This window comes from Littorina saxatilis, linkage group LG9 (assembly GCF_037325665.1).
Source record: "Littorina saxatilis isolate snail1 linkage group LG9, US_GU_Lsax_2.0, whole genome shotgun sequence".
In the NCBI taxonomy this organism is placed as follows: Eukaryota; Metazoa; Mollusca; class Gastropoda; order Littorinimorpha; family Littorinidae; genus Littorina; species Littorina saxatilis.
In genome coordinates this window covers 6,377,964-6,391,443 of record NC_090253.1, presented here as the reverse complement: position 1 = coordinate 6,391,443, position 13,480 = coordinate 6,377,964, and the positions used below count along the sequence as shown (strand labels likewise).

Below are 13,480 nucleotides of genomic sequence, written 5' to 3'. Positions count from 1 at the left end.
TACACGCTAATTGCTTTACCAACAGCTGGAGACATGCTAAATTAAGTTCCCTGCAAAATATTGTGGTCTAGGACCCCTTCAATGTTGAGATATGTTAATTTTCATTTTGATCTGGATCGTCCTATTTATAGATTTGCCAACAGAGGTAGCGTTGACGCAAGGGAAATAACTCCGCGTCTTTGTTTACATCCAAAGTTTTTGAGACTCTAAAACAAGCTGTAATGCATGTATATGGTCCGCGCATGGCGACATATCGTCATTACATGGTCTTATGGTGCGTTTGACATCGATTATGGGCAAACTACACTTTGTAAACACGGGAGCGCGTACATATGCCTTTAAGAACGTTCTTACCATGTATAAAACTTATTACCATCCTGCCTCATGCGTGCAGACGAGCAATTGTTGTTTTTGAAATGAGACTGCAGTGCAGTGGTTCGATTGCCGTAGCCGCCTAGCAGACGACATAAACCCCGCAGCAAATTAACATGTTGGGCAAATGTGAACAAACAAACGATGGGGACATAATACGTGTAGGGTTCACAGCATTCTTACGGTTCATATATAGTACCAGTCTCCCCGATGAGTGAAGATACAACACGAGAAACATACCACATTTACTTTGAAAATGTGCTAACCGTGGCCTTGAAGTCAATTCAAGGGGCAACACTCTGCACAGTCAATCTGTCGAAGCTCGATGAAGGTTTCGAATCGCAAATAACTACGAGCACAGTCCTTTCTCCGAGTTTAAATGAGGTCTCTATGAAAGATCATCACTTTTTAGCTTAACGCTACACTGGAATTTACCAACAGAAATTAAAACAAGTGCGCTCAGGGGCTGGAAGTTCCTTGCGATCCGTTCGGAATAGATCCTGCTGTATTTCAAACGGATGGGCCGAGACGGGTGCTATCAAGCTTGTGAGACGTACGGTTCGCATGCTACACGGTCGGTTTGTGGTCAGTTTCGGGCGGTCCGTCTCAAACGTACTGGCGAATCTGATCGTGTATCTTGGCATCAAAGCAGACGACGCTTACGTCACGAATCTGTGCATACACCACGTAATAACTAGGTTAATTTATGCACTCGCGTGAAAAAGATACTGTCGAGCTTCACAGATGTCGTCGTTGGGTAGTTTTGGGTTTGTTTTACTACCATAGGAGGATTTTTGAACTGTAAATGCACTCAGCTGCAACAAAAACGCAAAACGAATGCTGTGAGCTGCCCTGTGCCTTTAAACAATCATAAATAGAATAAAATAAGAAAATAAGTGAAAATGAAACTACGATTTTTTTTCTATGAGTAACGTTTTCTTTTTTTGCGTTTTTGTTGTTGTTGTTCTATTTCGGTGAAAATAAAGTTCATAGAAGTTCAAGAACAATGATATAACACAATATTGCTATTTCATATGTTACGTGGATTTCCATTGGTCAATTGGGCAAAACTGAGCTCAGTGCAAAAGTGATATCGACGACATTTCCGTCGATATCAGTTTTGATATCGACGACCTCTTTATTGCTTCCCCACTTCAAAAACAAAAACACATACATTTAAAAATAAACAAATATATATATGAAAATGTAATTATCCCAGAATTTAGTTGAGCAAGTGACGAAAGACTTTTTGAAAGGAAAAACATTTTAGAATACTGAAAAGTACAAGAAAAGAGTGAACAAAAAGAAATAATAATCAGAGGGAGGGAAATGGAACAGCCAAAACTGAGACAAATACTTTTGTAATTTCTTTACAGAAAATACAACATGTTTAGAGAATTAGCAATATATCTAACATTGACTGACTGTGTGATGATATCTTCTGCTATTGGTCTGTTTCGACAGTGATATCAAAATCTCGACCTCCGGTCTTGATTTTGATATCACTGTCTCAACAGACCATAGCAGAAGATATCATCACACAGTCCGTCAATATTGGGTAAAGCTGACCCCAGCAGAAACAGGTTAAGTCACACGGAGGAGATCGAATAGCTATCGCGTAACACACACCCTCGCTAAGGTGTAAAAGTTTCCTCAGACAGAGTGCCAAGTTGCCCAGATCAAAGCTATCACGCTGGAATATCAATACCTATCGCCACAGCAGTTGTCGGGTAGGCTGATATCAGGGTGCACGGGGGCAGATATGAGTAGATATCTACCCGCTCAAATAAGACTCCTGTGGTTGGCGATAGAGGCAATTGTCGTACCAAAAAGGAGTGTGTGTGTGTGTGTGTGTGTGTGCGTGTGTATGTGTTTGTGTGTGTGTGTTTGTGTATGTATGCATGTGTGTGTGTGTGCTTGTGTGTGTGTGTGTGTGTGTGTGTGTGTGTGTGTGTGTGTGTGTGTGTGTGTGTGTGTGCCAGTCGACTGGCACATCAAAACGAAACAAATGAAAAAGAAAATCAATAACCCACACCTATTTGTAAAGTGAAAACTACTACAACACATATATCTCCTTTTAAAGTGGGAGCTAGTTCCTCAAAAGCACATCGTCGAGTAATGTGTTATTTATATCCTTGACATTCGTGCCTTGAACACTCCCGCCAATCGAGCATTCGGCGCGGACAATTCCCACAGACTATGTCAGTATGTCGAGAAATATACATTCCGGACATTTTGGTTCAGGATAAATCACTGGTCAGGTCTGATTTAAAAAAAAAAGTGAATGGTTGCCTGTAATCCTACTAACACTACACCAACCACCGACTCCCCCCCCCCCTCCCCCCAAAAAAAAAAGAAGAAAAAAAAGAAGAAAAAAAGAAGAAAAAAAAAGAAGAAAAAAAAAAAGAAGAAGAAAAAACAAACAAACAAACAAACAACCCAAAACAACAAAACCAACAACAAACAAGAAATTCCTCCGAGGTAGGAAAAACACCCCCGTCCTTACCATTCTCACTGCCACCAACTGAGAAGGTTATTTCCCTTTGACCATTAATATGTCCCTCTATAAGTCCTTGTAGAATCTTAATCCACCAATAACTCCCTAACCGTGTGTTTGACTGGTCCCAATTTTTGTAAGGACCGTCTCAGGAATGTATAGAACCTGTTCACCAAGTTTGGTGACGATCGGTCCGTTCATTCTTGAGATCTATATGCGAACACAAACACACAAACAAACAAACACATCGACCGAAACCTATACACACCCCTATACCGGGGGTGTAAATACAAAACAAAAACGCGTGGTGCTGCAGTCACATGCTTGTGTTTCGAAGCGGCAGCCTGGTTGCCCAGAGTGGCTTGGGAGCTGACTTCAATGGGCAATAAGAAAACAAAAATCTCCTTCCCCCCAAAAACGATCGTATGTGAATTATGTGCTGACATCTACGTCAGTTTGCAAAGCAATCCAATAAAAAAAATTTAAACTCCCGTTCTGCATAGGGAAGCAGGCATGGAATCTGCAGTGTTAAACTAGATGGACGCACCAATTCCATGCAAAAGCCCGGACGAATCTGTTTTAGTTTTTGCGATCGATTACTATCAATCGATAGAAAACTACAAAAGTCTCCTTTACAATCGCCTTTGCCCCACAGACCAGTCATCGAAACAGCTCACGTCACATTTTTGTATGTGAACAAGTGGATGTACTCACGATGTAAAAGCCCAGACGAATCTGTTTTTAGTTTTTGTGATCCATGTCCCTTTCAATCGTTAGAAAACTACAAAAGTCTCCCATACACTTGCCATTCTTCCAAAGACCAGTCATCGGAAAAGCTCTCGCCATGCAACACTGGCTTTTCTTTTTACGGGGATTTCTTTGGCCTATCGATTCTCGGGAGGTGCCGCAATAGAGCAGACAGTAAAAGCTTTTAGTGTTAAACAGGCGACTGGCCTGCAGGTGACCTAATTCTCTTGCTGACTGGAGTAACAACGAACACACTTACCAGTGAACGAATTGGTCCATATAATGGTCCATATATTCTACAGCATTATGCATGCGGTTCAGGTCCGCATAATTAAAGAAGTGCTGCAGAATAGAAATAAGCTTAACCGAAGGCTAGCACTTGTGGAGACAATCCAATGGGCAGACAGCGCAAAACAAAACATATTCTAAGAGTATACTTGTGTATACGAATGGAAAACGACTCCATTCCGAAGGTGGCACTTCGATGGACCCCAGAAGGAAAGAGGAAGCGGGGAAGACCCAAGCAGACTTGGAGACGTACAGTGGAGGGGGAATCAAAGGACCTCAACCACTCCTGGGCGACCCTGGAAAGGCTTACAAGAGACAGACAAAAGTGGAGGTCCTTTGTCGCTGCCCTACACGCCACCAGGCGTGAAAGGCACTGGATGGATGGATACTTGTGAATTAGTTTTGAGCTTACGAGTACTGCCACTCCTCCTCGGGCATTTGGGAAACCCTTTTGAACAGAATTGAAGGATCCAAGACATATCCTGTTTCCAAAACCGTTCACTTTGTATTCTTCTTCAGGGGAACTTGAACCCAATGACTCAAGGGGACTGCGTGACGCAAGTAGTGGCGACCAGACGAGAATGATTTATTTCCGTTATTAACATTGTCATGTGGCTTTCTGTGGGGGAAATATTGCTGGTTTCATTGGGTCAATGTTGTAACGCAATAGTGGAACAGATGTTTTTTGCTCCCATGACATTGCTTAAACTGCTGAAAGAGTCGGCGTCGTAAGATTCTGAAATAAAAGTGTGTGTGTGTGTGTGTGTGTGTGTGTGTGTGTGTGTGTGTGTGTGTGTGTAGGTGTGTGTGTGTGTGTGTTCGTGTGTGTGTGTGTGTGTTTGTGTGTGTGTGTGTGTGTGTGTGCGTGTGTTCGTGATGATGTGGTGAGCGATGTGGTGAGCAGTTTAAAAATAGAGATCGGTGGGGGGGGGGGGGGGGGGGGTTTGGGGTGGGGTGGTAGAGGATTAGACATTTAGCAACTTATCAAGCACATTTTCTCTATCTCTGCGCCTTATGGACTTTCCTGATTCCGAAACACACCTTGGCACACCCAGTAAAACGTCAGTACAGTATATAGCGTTAGAAATCAAACAAAAGGGGGAGGCACCCGTTTAGCATTGTGTATGGCTTTACGAAGGTCACACTACGAAAATGACGCTTTATCTCAGCAACTTGCAATTGATCCCAGGTAATTCTCTCTGTCGGCAAAACAACAGGGAATTTAGTTTACTAGTCAGGCATGAAAACTGAAAAAAAAAAAAATACTGAAAAAAAAATTCGAAGGCGCGTAGCGCCAAGTTTTGCAGGCGCGTAGCGCCAAGTTTCGCAGGCGCAAAGCGCCAAGACTTCTAGGGGTGTCCGGGGGCATGCTCCCCCGGAAATTTTTTTTTTCAAGGGTGCAATTTGGTGCAATCTGGGGCTATCTGAGCCTTAAAATTGGATTCAAACATGGCCCCAAAACTATTTTACTATAACTGTGACCAGGAAAAAAAAAAAAAAAAAAAAAATTTAAAAAAAAAAAAAAAAAGGAAAAATACGGAAATTAAAAAAAAATACGGTTTATTTTTTTCAAAAATACGGAAAATACGGAGAATTTTCATGCCTGCTAGTGGACCTTTCCACAAAGCTCGGTAGCCATCGACTGAAAGAAAGTGAAAAAGTCGCGTCAAGCGATATATCGAAACATTTAGACAATCTGTCAACCTGAAACTGAAAGTAAGGCACTGAAAACCCGCGAATCAGTCATCGTCGAGAGTACTAAAACCTCGCTAGCCGAAACACTTTAACCGAGACAGGTGGAGATGACTCTGCGAAGCATGCCAGTATAAGACGTGATTCACTTGCATTCATCAATTTTCTTTAACTCTGATCACATTTTCAGAGTAAACTTAACGTATCTTTGTATAACTTGGATTCAGAAATTGACCAGGAATACTGTTTCGGTTTTGAATTTAGGAGGGGTGGGGTGGGGGTGGGGGGGGGGGGTCTATTCATCCTGAACTTAGGTCAAAAATGAGTTACTTCCCTTCGGGTCTCATTCTATCCCTGACAGGATGCCTTGGTTTTCCTTCTCTGGAGAGGAAATCTATTTTTTTTTTTTTACATATTTAGATCTTTTCGTAATGTGCAATGGATATAAGCAGATTCGCGATCGTCGATAATGCTTTTTCATGATGTTGTGTAATTCTTAAATTACAAAGGAATTGATATGTAAGACAGTTTCAAGCGAGCTATCTTTGGCGGATGTATATACTGTGCAAACAACTCTAAAGTGTCACGTGATAATCAACTTTGGCTTCTGTGCGCGCCGGTGCAGACGATTTTTTCTGTAACCAGTTGAGAGTGATGCAACCATATATCACGGTCTCCTTCCGAGAGCAGTCTCAAAATTTCGACTTGTTTTGACCTTAGAACGATGTCTTTATATGACTGTGAAGAACAGAACGGAGATCACTGTCGAAGTCGGCCAATCTGCAATCATTTTCGTCTCGCGAACACTGATCTCAAATTTAGATCAGTGCTCGCGAAAAACATATGGGAGATAACTCTGTATTCTTGTTTTCATACATTCGCGCAATAACTTAGCATGCTGTCAGAGAGAAACTGGCGATAGCCGTGGAGCGATGATTAGCAGAATGGGGGTCCACTGTACAACTTTAGACCCCACTGACGGGGATATAGCTCAGTTGGTAGCGCGCTGGATTTGTATTCAGTTGGCCGCTGTCAGCGTGGGTTCGATCCCAGGTTCGGCGGAAATTTATTTCAGAGTCAACTTTGTGTGCAGACTCTCTTCGGCGTCCGAACCCTCCCCCCGTGTACACTACATTGGGTGTGCACGTTAAAGATCCCACGATTGACAAAAGGGTCTTTCCTGGCAAAATTGCTTAGGCACAGTTAATAATTGTCTACCTATACCCGTGTGACTTGGAATAATAGGCCGTGAAAGGTAAATATGCGCCGAAATGGCTGCAATCTACTGGCCGTATAAAATTTCATCTCACACAGCATCACTGCAGAGCGCCTGTACCCACGGAATAAGCGTCATTGATTGATTGATTGATTGAAATATATGTTAGAGTGCCTTAGTCACGACATAAACACATCAGTGCACACCCTAGCCGCGTGGACTTGATAACTTTCTTCTTTACATCACCCTGAGGTTAAAAAGATACCCCCAGATACACGGTCTTATAACCAACAGTCAATTTCAATTACCTGTGATAAATCTTGACAGCACTCAGACAGCGAGGGTTGGAGACGATTTGCAGCAGTGTGCGAAACGCAGCAATAGCACGTAGAGTAAAGGACCAAAACTGTGTCTGGATTCCCATAACCATGTCCTTTCTTTGTAAATGACGGACCCCCCCACAGTTCTCAGTAAATGATTTTCACGAACATTGCAAAAGATTGTTTGAACGGGTTGTTAAATTCTCTCGAACATGTTCTCTCAAGCACAATGACATAACCTTAGCAGAACTTCTCAGGAAGAAAGTAAACATCAGGCAATCAGGATTTCTTTGAAAACAGTGAAAGGGAAAACCCCTATTAAACCGGATCCACACATGTTAAAGATGCATCCCTCCCCGTGTACACTATCCTGTACACTTTTACGTCCTACGCAAATAATTTCATCACAGTATCATAATCTTAAACTTTATGAAAATATATACTAATACATCTGTTAGGACAATGGCAGATTGTGAACACTTTCAAACAGTGCCTACATATCACTCAGCATGTATATTTCTCAGAGTACGATCACGTTTACCTTAAAAAAAAAAAAAATCGGATAATGGTACGTTTTGCAGATTGTTGCAAAATAAAGATGTCTCAGTATTTAGAAGAAAAAAAAGTGATTGTGTAGATTCCGCTCTGCACTGTGTCAATATTTTGTTAAAATCGTGTGGTTGATTAAAGCAATATAATTATGTTTATGTAAATTGAAAACCTGATGTAATTTTAGTCTGCACAAACGTCACGTAATTTCACTTCTATCAGCCATTTCAGAAAGACACGTTCCAATAATTCAAAGAGAAACAAATCATCATAACAAACGCAAACCACGGACTTAACCATTTAAAAACGTTTTTGTTATGGTTATTAATAACTCATTCCTCATCCTTCACCCTCGTTTATATATGATTCTTGACATATGTCACCTTATTCAAAAGTCTGAATCATAAAGTCTGTCCGGTTGATGTCTCTGATTTGTTCACACTTGTTTCAACACACTCTGAAAATATCAAAGACAAAATATCAACGAGATCGTTTTTTGTGTGTGGTTAATCGGTGTCATATCTCATTAAGAGTTCGTTGACTCATTGACGGGGGAAACCCCTTAAAACCCACCTTTGTGACCTTTGAAAAAGAAATGACACTTGTATTTACGCTCGTTCGGTATTCCTTTGCATCATTTGTCAGCAGGATAGCTGAACAAAATTGTCAACTTTGAATAGATCTAGAAAACCAACTGTTATATTTCACCGTCATGCAATAAAATCAAGCCTTTTGTGCATACGGTATGGAAATGAATGGCCCTACTTCTTCTTCTTCTTCTTCTTCTTCTTCTTCTTCAGCGCTCCAGAATTGTCTGGTTACGTGTGAGCTCGTTTGCCCATTTGGGCCGTTCTCCACACTATACTCTGAGAGCATAGTCAGCTTCACTCCGCTTTTGTTGAGTAGGCATGCTGGGTATTTTTGTGTTTCCATAACCCACCGAACTCCGACATGGATTACAGGATCTTTTCCGTGCGCACTTAGTCTTGTGCTTGCGTGTACTCACGAAGGGGGTTAAGTCACTAGCAGGTCTGCACATTAGTTGACCTGGGAGATCGGAACAATCTCCACTCTTAACCCACCAGGCGGCAGCGACCGGGATTCGAACTCACGACCTCCCGATTAGGAGGCCGACGTCTTACCACCACGCCACTGCGCCCATCTAATGGCCCTACTAACACATTAGCTAATTTTAATTTGAACTGCCTCAGCACAAAGACCTAAACCAAAGTGTCTTTCTTTCTTCTCATGGGTAGTTTAGTTCAGAATACAGACTACAGACTATACAGAATACAGAATCTTTAATTGCCCAAAGTGGGGAATATGTGATGACATTGCGGTTAAGAAACATTTCAATCCAGCCATCGACGATCTACTCACCTCCAAAGCAGGAAACAACCACTATTTAGTTTCTCCACCTGAATGATTTAGAAACAGATGTTTCATCTTTTGACGAAAACAACTAGCTACTAACAACATAATTATCATTCTCTTCAGTGTAATAATGACCACACACTGCACAGATCTTGTCACAAAGTGGAGAGACACTCAAAAGTCGAAAGCAGTATTTCGCTTTATACGATTTTTGTTTTTGTGTATTATAAAAAGTGTTCTCTAATCTTTTGTTTGACACCGGAATGCCTGAGAACCTCACGTCTGTGTGTATTTATACTTTTTTTTTAAGCGCGGGTGGTAATTGTTATCTGGAAAACGATATTTTTGTTTCTCTTCCACGAACGTCTCGCATCCAGGAAGTTACTGTGCACACAGTCAAGTTGGGTTATGAATCAGTCATTCAAAAACAATAAAACACACATTTACACACACACACACACACACACACGCGCGCACACACACGCATACACACACACACACACACACACACACACACGCACACACACACACACACACACACACACACACACACACACACACACACACACACACACACACACACACACACGGTGCAGACGATACCCGGCAGATGGAAGATAGACGGAATCAAACAGCGCCTACCTGTCAGGGAATAGATCGATCTGATGATTCTCAGATTAGTTGCAGATGATTCTAGGGATATTATTCGCTCAATTGACCACAATGATCTGTCTCACCACTATGTCATGGACTCTTCATTTAATATACACACCAACACACTGCACGGTGTAGAGGTGCTTGTGTTTTCGTGTACACCTGACACTTCAGTTGGTAGAGCACTAGAATTGTGATCCTCGGGTCAAGAGTTCAAACCAAGGCCAGGGCGGACACGGGTCAACTTTATGTGCGGACTCGGACTTTAAAAATATTCTTCTTCTTCTTCAGTGTTCCAGAATTTTCTGGTTACGTGTGAGCTCGTTTGCCCATTTGGGTTCCCCACACTATACTCTAGTACAGTCAGCTTCACTCCGCTTTCGTTGAGTAGGCATGCTGGGTATTTTCGTGTTTCCATAACCCACCGAACTCTGACATGGATTACAGGATCTTTTCCGTGCGCACTTGGTCTTGTGCTTGCGTGTACACACGAAGGGGGTTAAGTCACTAGCAGGTCTGCACATAAGTTAACCTGGAAGATCAAAAAAAATCTCCACCCTAAACCCACCAGGCGGCAGTGACCGGGATTCGAACTCACGACCTCCCGATTAGGAGGCCTACGTCTTACCACCACGCCACTGCGCCCGTCGGACTTTAGAAATAACAAGAAATTCCTACGAGGTAGGAAAAACACCCCCGTCAAAGGGAAATAACCTTCTTAGTTGGTGGCAGTGACTGAGTGAGAATGGTTATTTCCCTTTGACCATGAAGATGTCCCTGTATAAGTCCTTGTATAATTTTAATCCACCAATAACTCCCTAACCGTGTGTTTGACTGGTCCCAATTTTTGTAAGGACCGTCTCAGGAATGTATAGAACCTGTTCACCAAGTTTGGTGACGATCGGTCCGTTCATTCTTGAGATCTATATGCGAACACAAACAAACAAACAAACAAACAAACAAACAAACAAACACATCGAGCGAAACCTATACACACCCCTATACCGGGGGTGTAAAGATACTGACTGCAACACGGGCATAGGATTTCAGTCACACTCAGCCTACCGATCTTCTATCGGAGTGATCATTTTTACCACACCCCTCATGAAAAACAGGCCACCACTTAGTGTTCCGTCTGATTATGCTGTCGAAGCTATATCTTATGAAGATCTGAAAATATCACGAGAACCAATAGCTCGATCTTTTTATTTGTCTGCATAAACACTCTCAGTAGTCTAGAAACCGGCACGGTTGGCCTAGTGGTAAGGCGTCCGCCCCGTGATCGGGAGGTCGTGGGTTCGAACCCCGGCCGGGTCATACCTATAGACTTTAAAATTGGCAATCAAGTGGCTGCTCCGCCTGGCGTCTGGCATTATGGGGTTAGTGCTAGGACTGGTTGGTCCGGTGTCAGAATCATGTGACTGGGTAAGACATGAAGCCTGTGCTGCGACTTCTGTCTTGTGTGTGGCGCACGTTATATGTCAAAGCAGCACCGCCCTGATATGGACCTTCGTGGTCGGCTGGGCGTTAAGCAAACAAACAAACAAACAAAAGTAGTCTAGAAAGGCGCCTCTTTATAGAAAGGCGCCTTATTCCCAGACCCGGAGGTCTGGGTTATGCGGAGGCATTTGCCTGTGTGAACGGTGACATTCCGGAACTAGTTTTAGCGCCATTTTGTTGTGAAATACGTCATCAGTTTGTGTACACAGAAAGTTGTGACATCCGTCACCCTATGGGAGGGGTGAAGGCAACATTGTTGTTCATCTGTAGAAAGTTGTGAAATCCGTCACCCTATGGGAGGTGTGAAGGCAAAATTGGTCATCACTGAGTTTGTAACACAGGAAGTTGTGAAATTGTTCAACAAAAACATCATAGATCGAATTGTGCAGGGTCAACCGCAACAAACTCAAACCTAGCCATGCATATTTATCAGTATTTGAGTGACTTATATACCGACATTTTTATTTCTTATTTTCAGCACAGGTGTAGGAAAAATCATGAACCAAAATGTTATTTATTTTCTAATTTAACATTTTGTTTACAAATGTGACCATGTTCTTTTAAACAAACAGTGACATTAAACATTGTTATGTTAAAAAAAAGAAAAAAGAAAAAAAGCTTTTGCGCACAAATTAGAAAATACATTGTACATTTTACTTACAGGCCAAACCGTGAGTTTCTGTGGCAAAGCCCGACCGAGGAAATTGCACTGGTTTTATTTTTAGATCAGTGGGAAATTTTCAAGAACAGACGCTTGCATTTGGATGTGTCCAATGATAGTAGGTTTGGTTGTGATCAATCAGAATAATGTAGGCAGGGATGTCGTTAGGCGTCGGACATCGGACATATAACGATGAAAATCCCCAAATGTCCGATTCACATTGCCGCATGTCGGTCAGATGTCCGCCTATCGTTTTAGCCTGAGCGTGGTCATTGTCCGATATGTACTCCATTCCCTCGGACAGCGCGATATTCGTTAATTTTCATTTCAAGATACAAATCTTCTAAAAGACCGAACGCTCTCGTGTTCAGCTGACACTGAACTGCCAGTGCCGTGTGCTGATCTTTTCTTTTGTTGGGAATTCCCGAACCGTCTCGGTGCAGCGCACTGATCTAAACTGAATAGTGGATTATTTTTAGATCAGTGCATGCTACAGGAGTACGGGAGACAACTCCAACTGACTAAATTTGTCGTCTGCTTTTGTTTTCGATACGAGACGAAGCACTGACTTATGCCGCTGAAAAAAAACTAAAGCCTGCAAAAGATCAGCATTAGATCAAACCGATCAACTTTTATCCAAATCATGCAGTTTGTAATCAAAGTAAGAGCTCTGAAGTTGTTCATGTTGATTTCTTTTTTGTGGTTTCTTTGAAAGTGAAACTAAAATACAACATTATACGCACACTGTGTTGAAGTATTTACTATATTATGTGTGTGTTCTACAGCGCCCGCGCGTGGGTGTGTGTGTGTGTGTGTGTGTGTGTGTGTGGGCGCACGACTTTGGGGTTCACATGGTTTGTTTGTTTGTTTGTTTCAGACCCACACCCATATACACACATTTCACATTTAAACCATTTGTCGGCCCCCTGTCGATATTTATCGACTAAGTTCCTTTGTGTTGCATTGTTGTGCAAGATGACTGAGTGTGTGCAAGAAACCACTTTGACCATTCACCTAAAAATTACATGAAGGAACGTCTGGGAACCTGCTGATTTGAATCAGCAAATTTTCTTGTAGAAACTTGCGATCACTAAGTGCCAGTCTGATCATCCTGTCGAAGAGATACCTCAAATCCAAAAACAAAGAGACTGCCAACGTTCCAAAATTCAGAATAAACAAGTCGCGTAAGGCGAAAATACAACATTTAGTCAAGTAGCTGTCGAACTCACAGAATGAACCTGAACGCAACGCAACGCAGCAAGACCGTATACTCGTAGCATCGTCACTCCACCGCCCGTGGCAAAGGCAGTGCCCGTGGAATTGACAAGAAGAGCGGGGTATTCGTTGCGCTGAGAAGGATAGCACGCTTTTCTGTACCTCTCTTCGTTTTAACTTTCTGAGCGTGTTTTTAATCCAAACATATTATATCTATATGTTTTTGGAATTAGGAACCAACAAGGAATAAGATGAAAGTGTTTTTAAATTGATTTCGAAAAAAAAAATTTGATAATAATTTTTATATATTTAATTTTCAGAGCTTGTTTTTAATCCGAATATAACATATTTATATGTTTTTGGAATCAGCAAATGATGGAAAATAAGATAAACGT

The 13,480-nt window shown here is 42.0% G+C and overlaps 1 protein-coding gene across 1 annotated transcript in view; it reads right to left on the bottom strand.

The window, feature by feature from the left end:
• LOC138975149 (uncharacterized) overlaps positions 1 to 13,480 on the bottom strand; it is a gene marked incomplete at its 5' end in the record, with an annotated part of 31,715 nt that overhangs the window by 14,670 nt on the left and 3,565 nt on the right.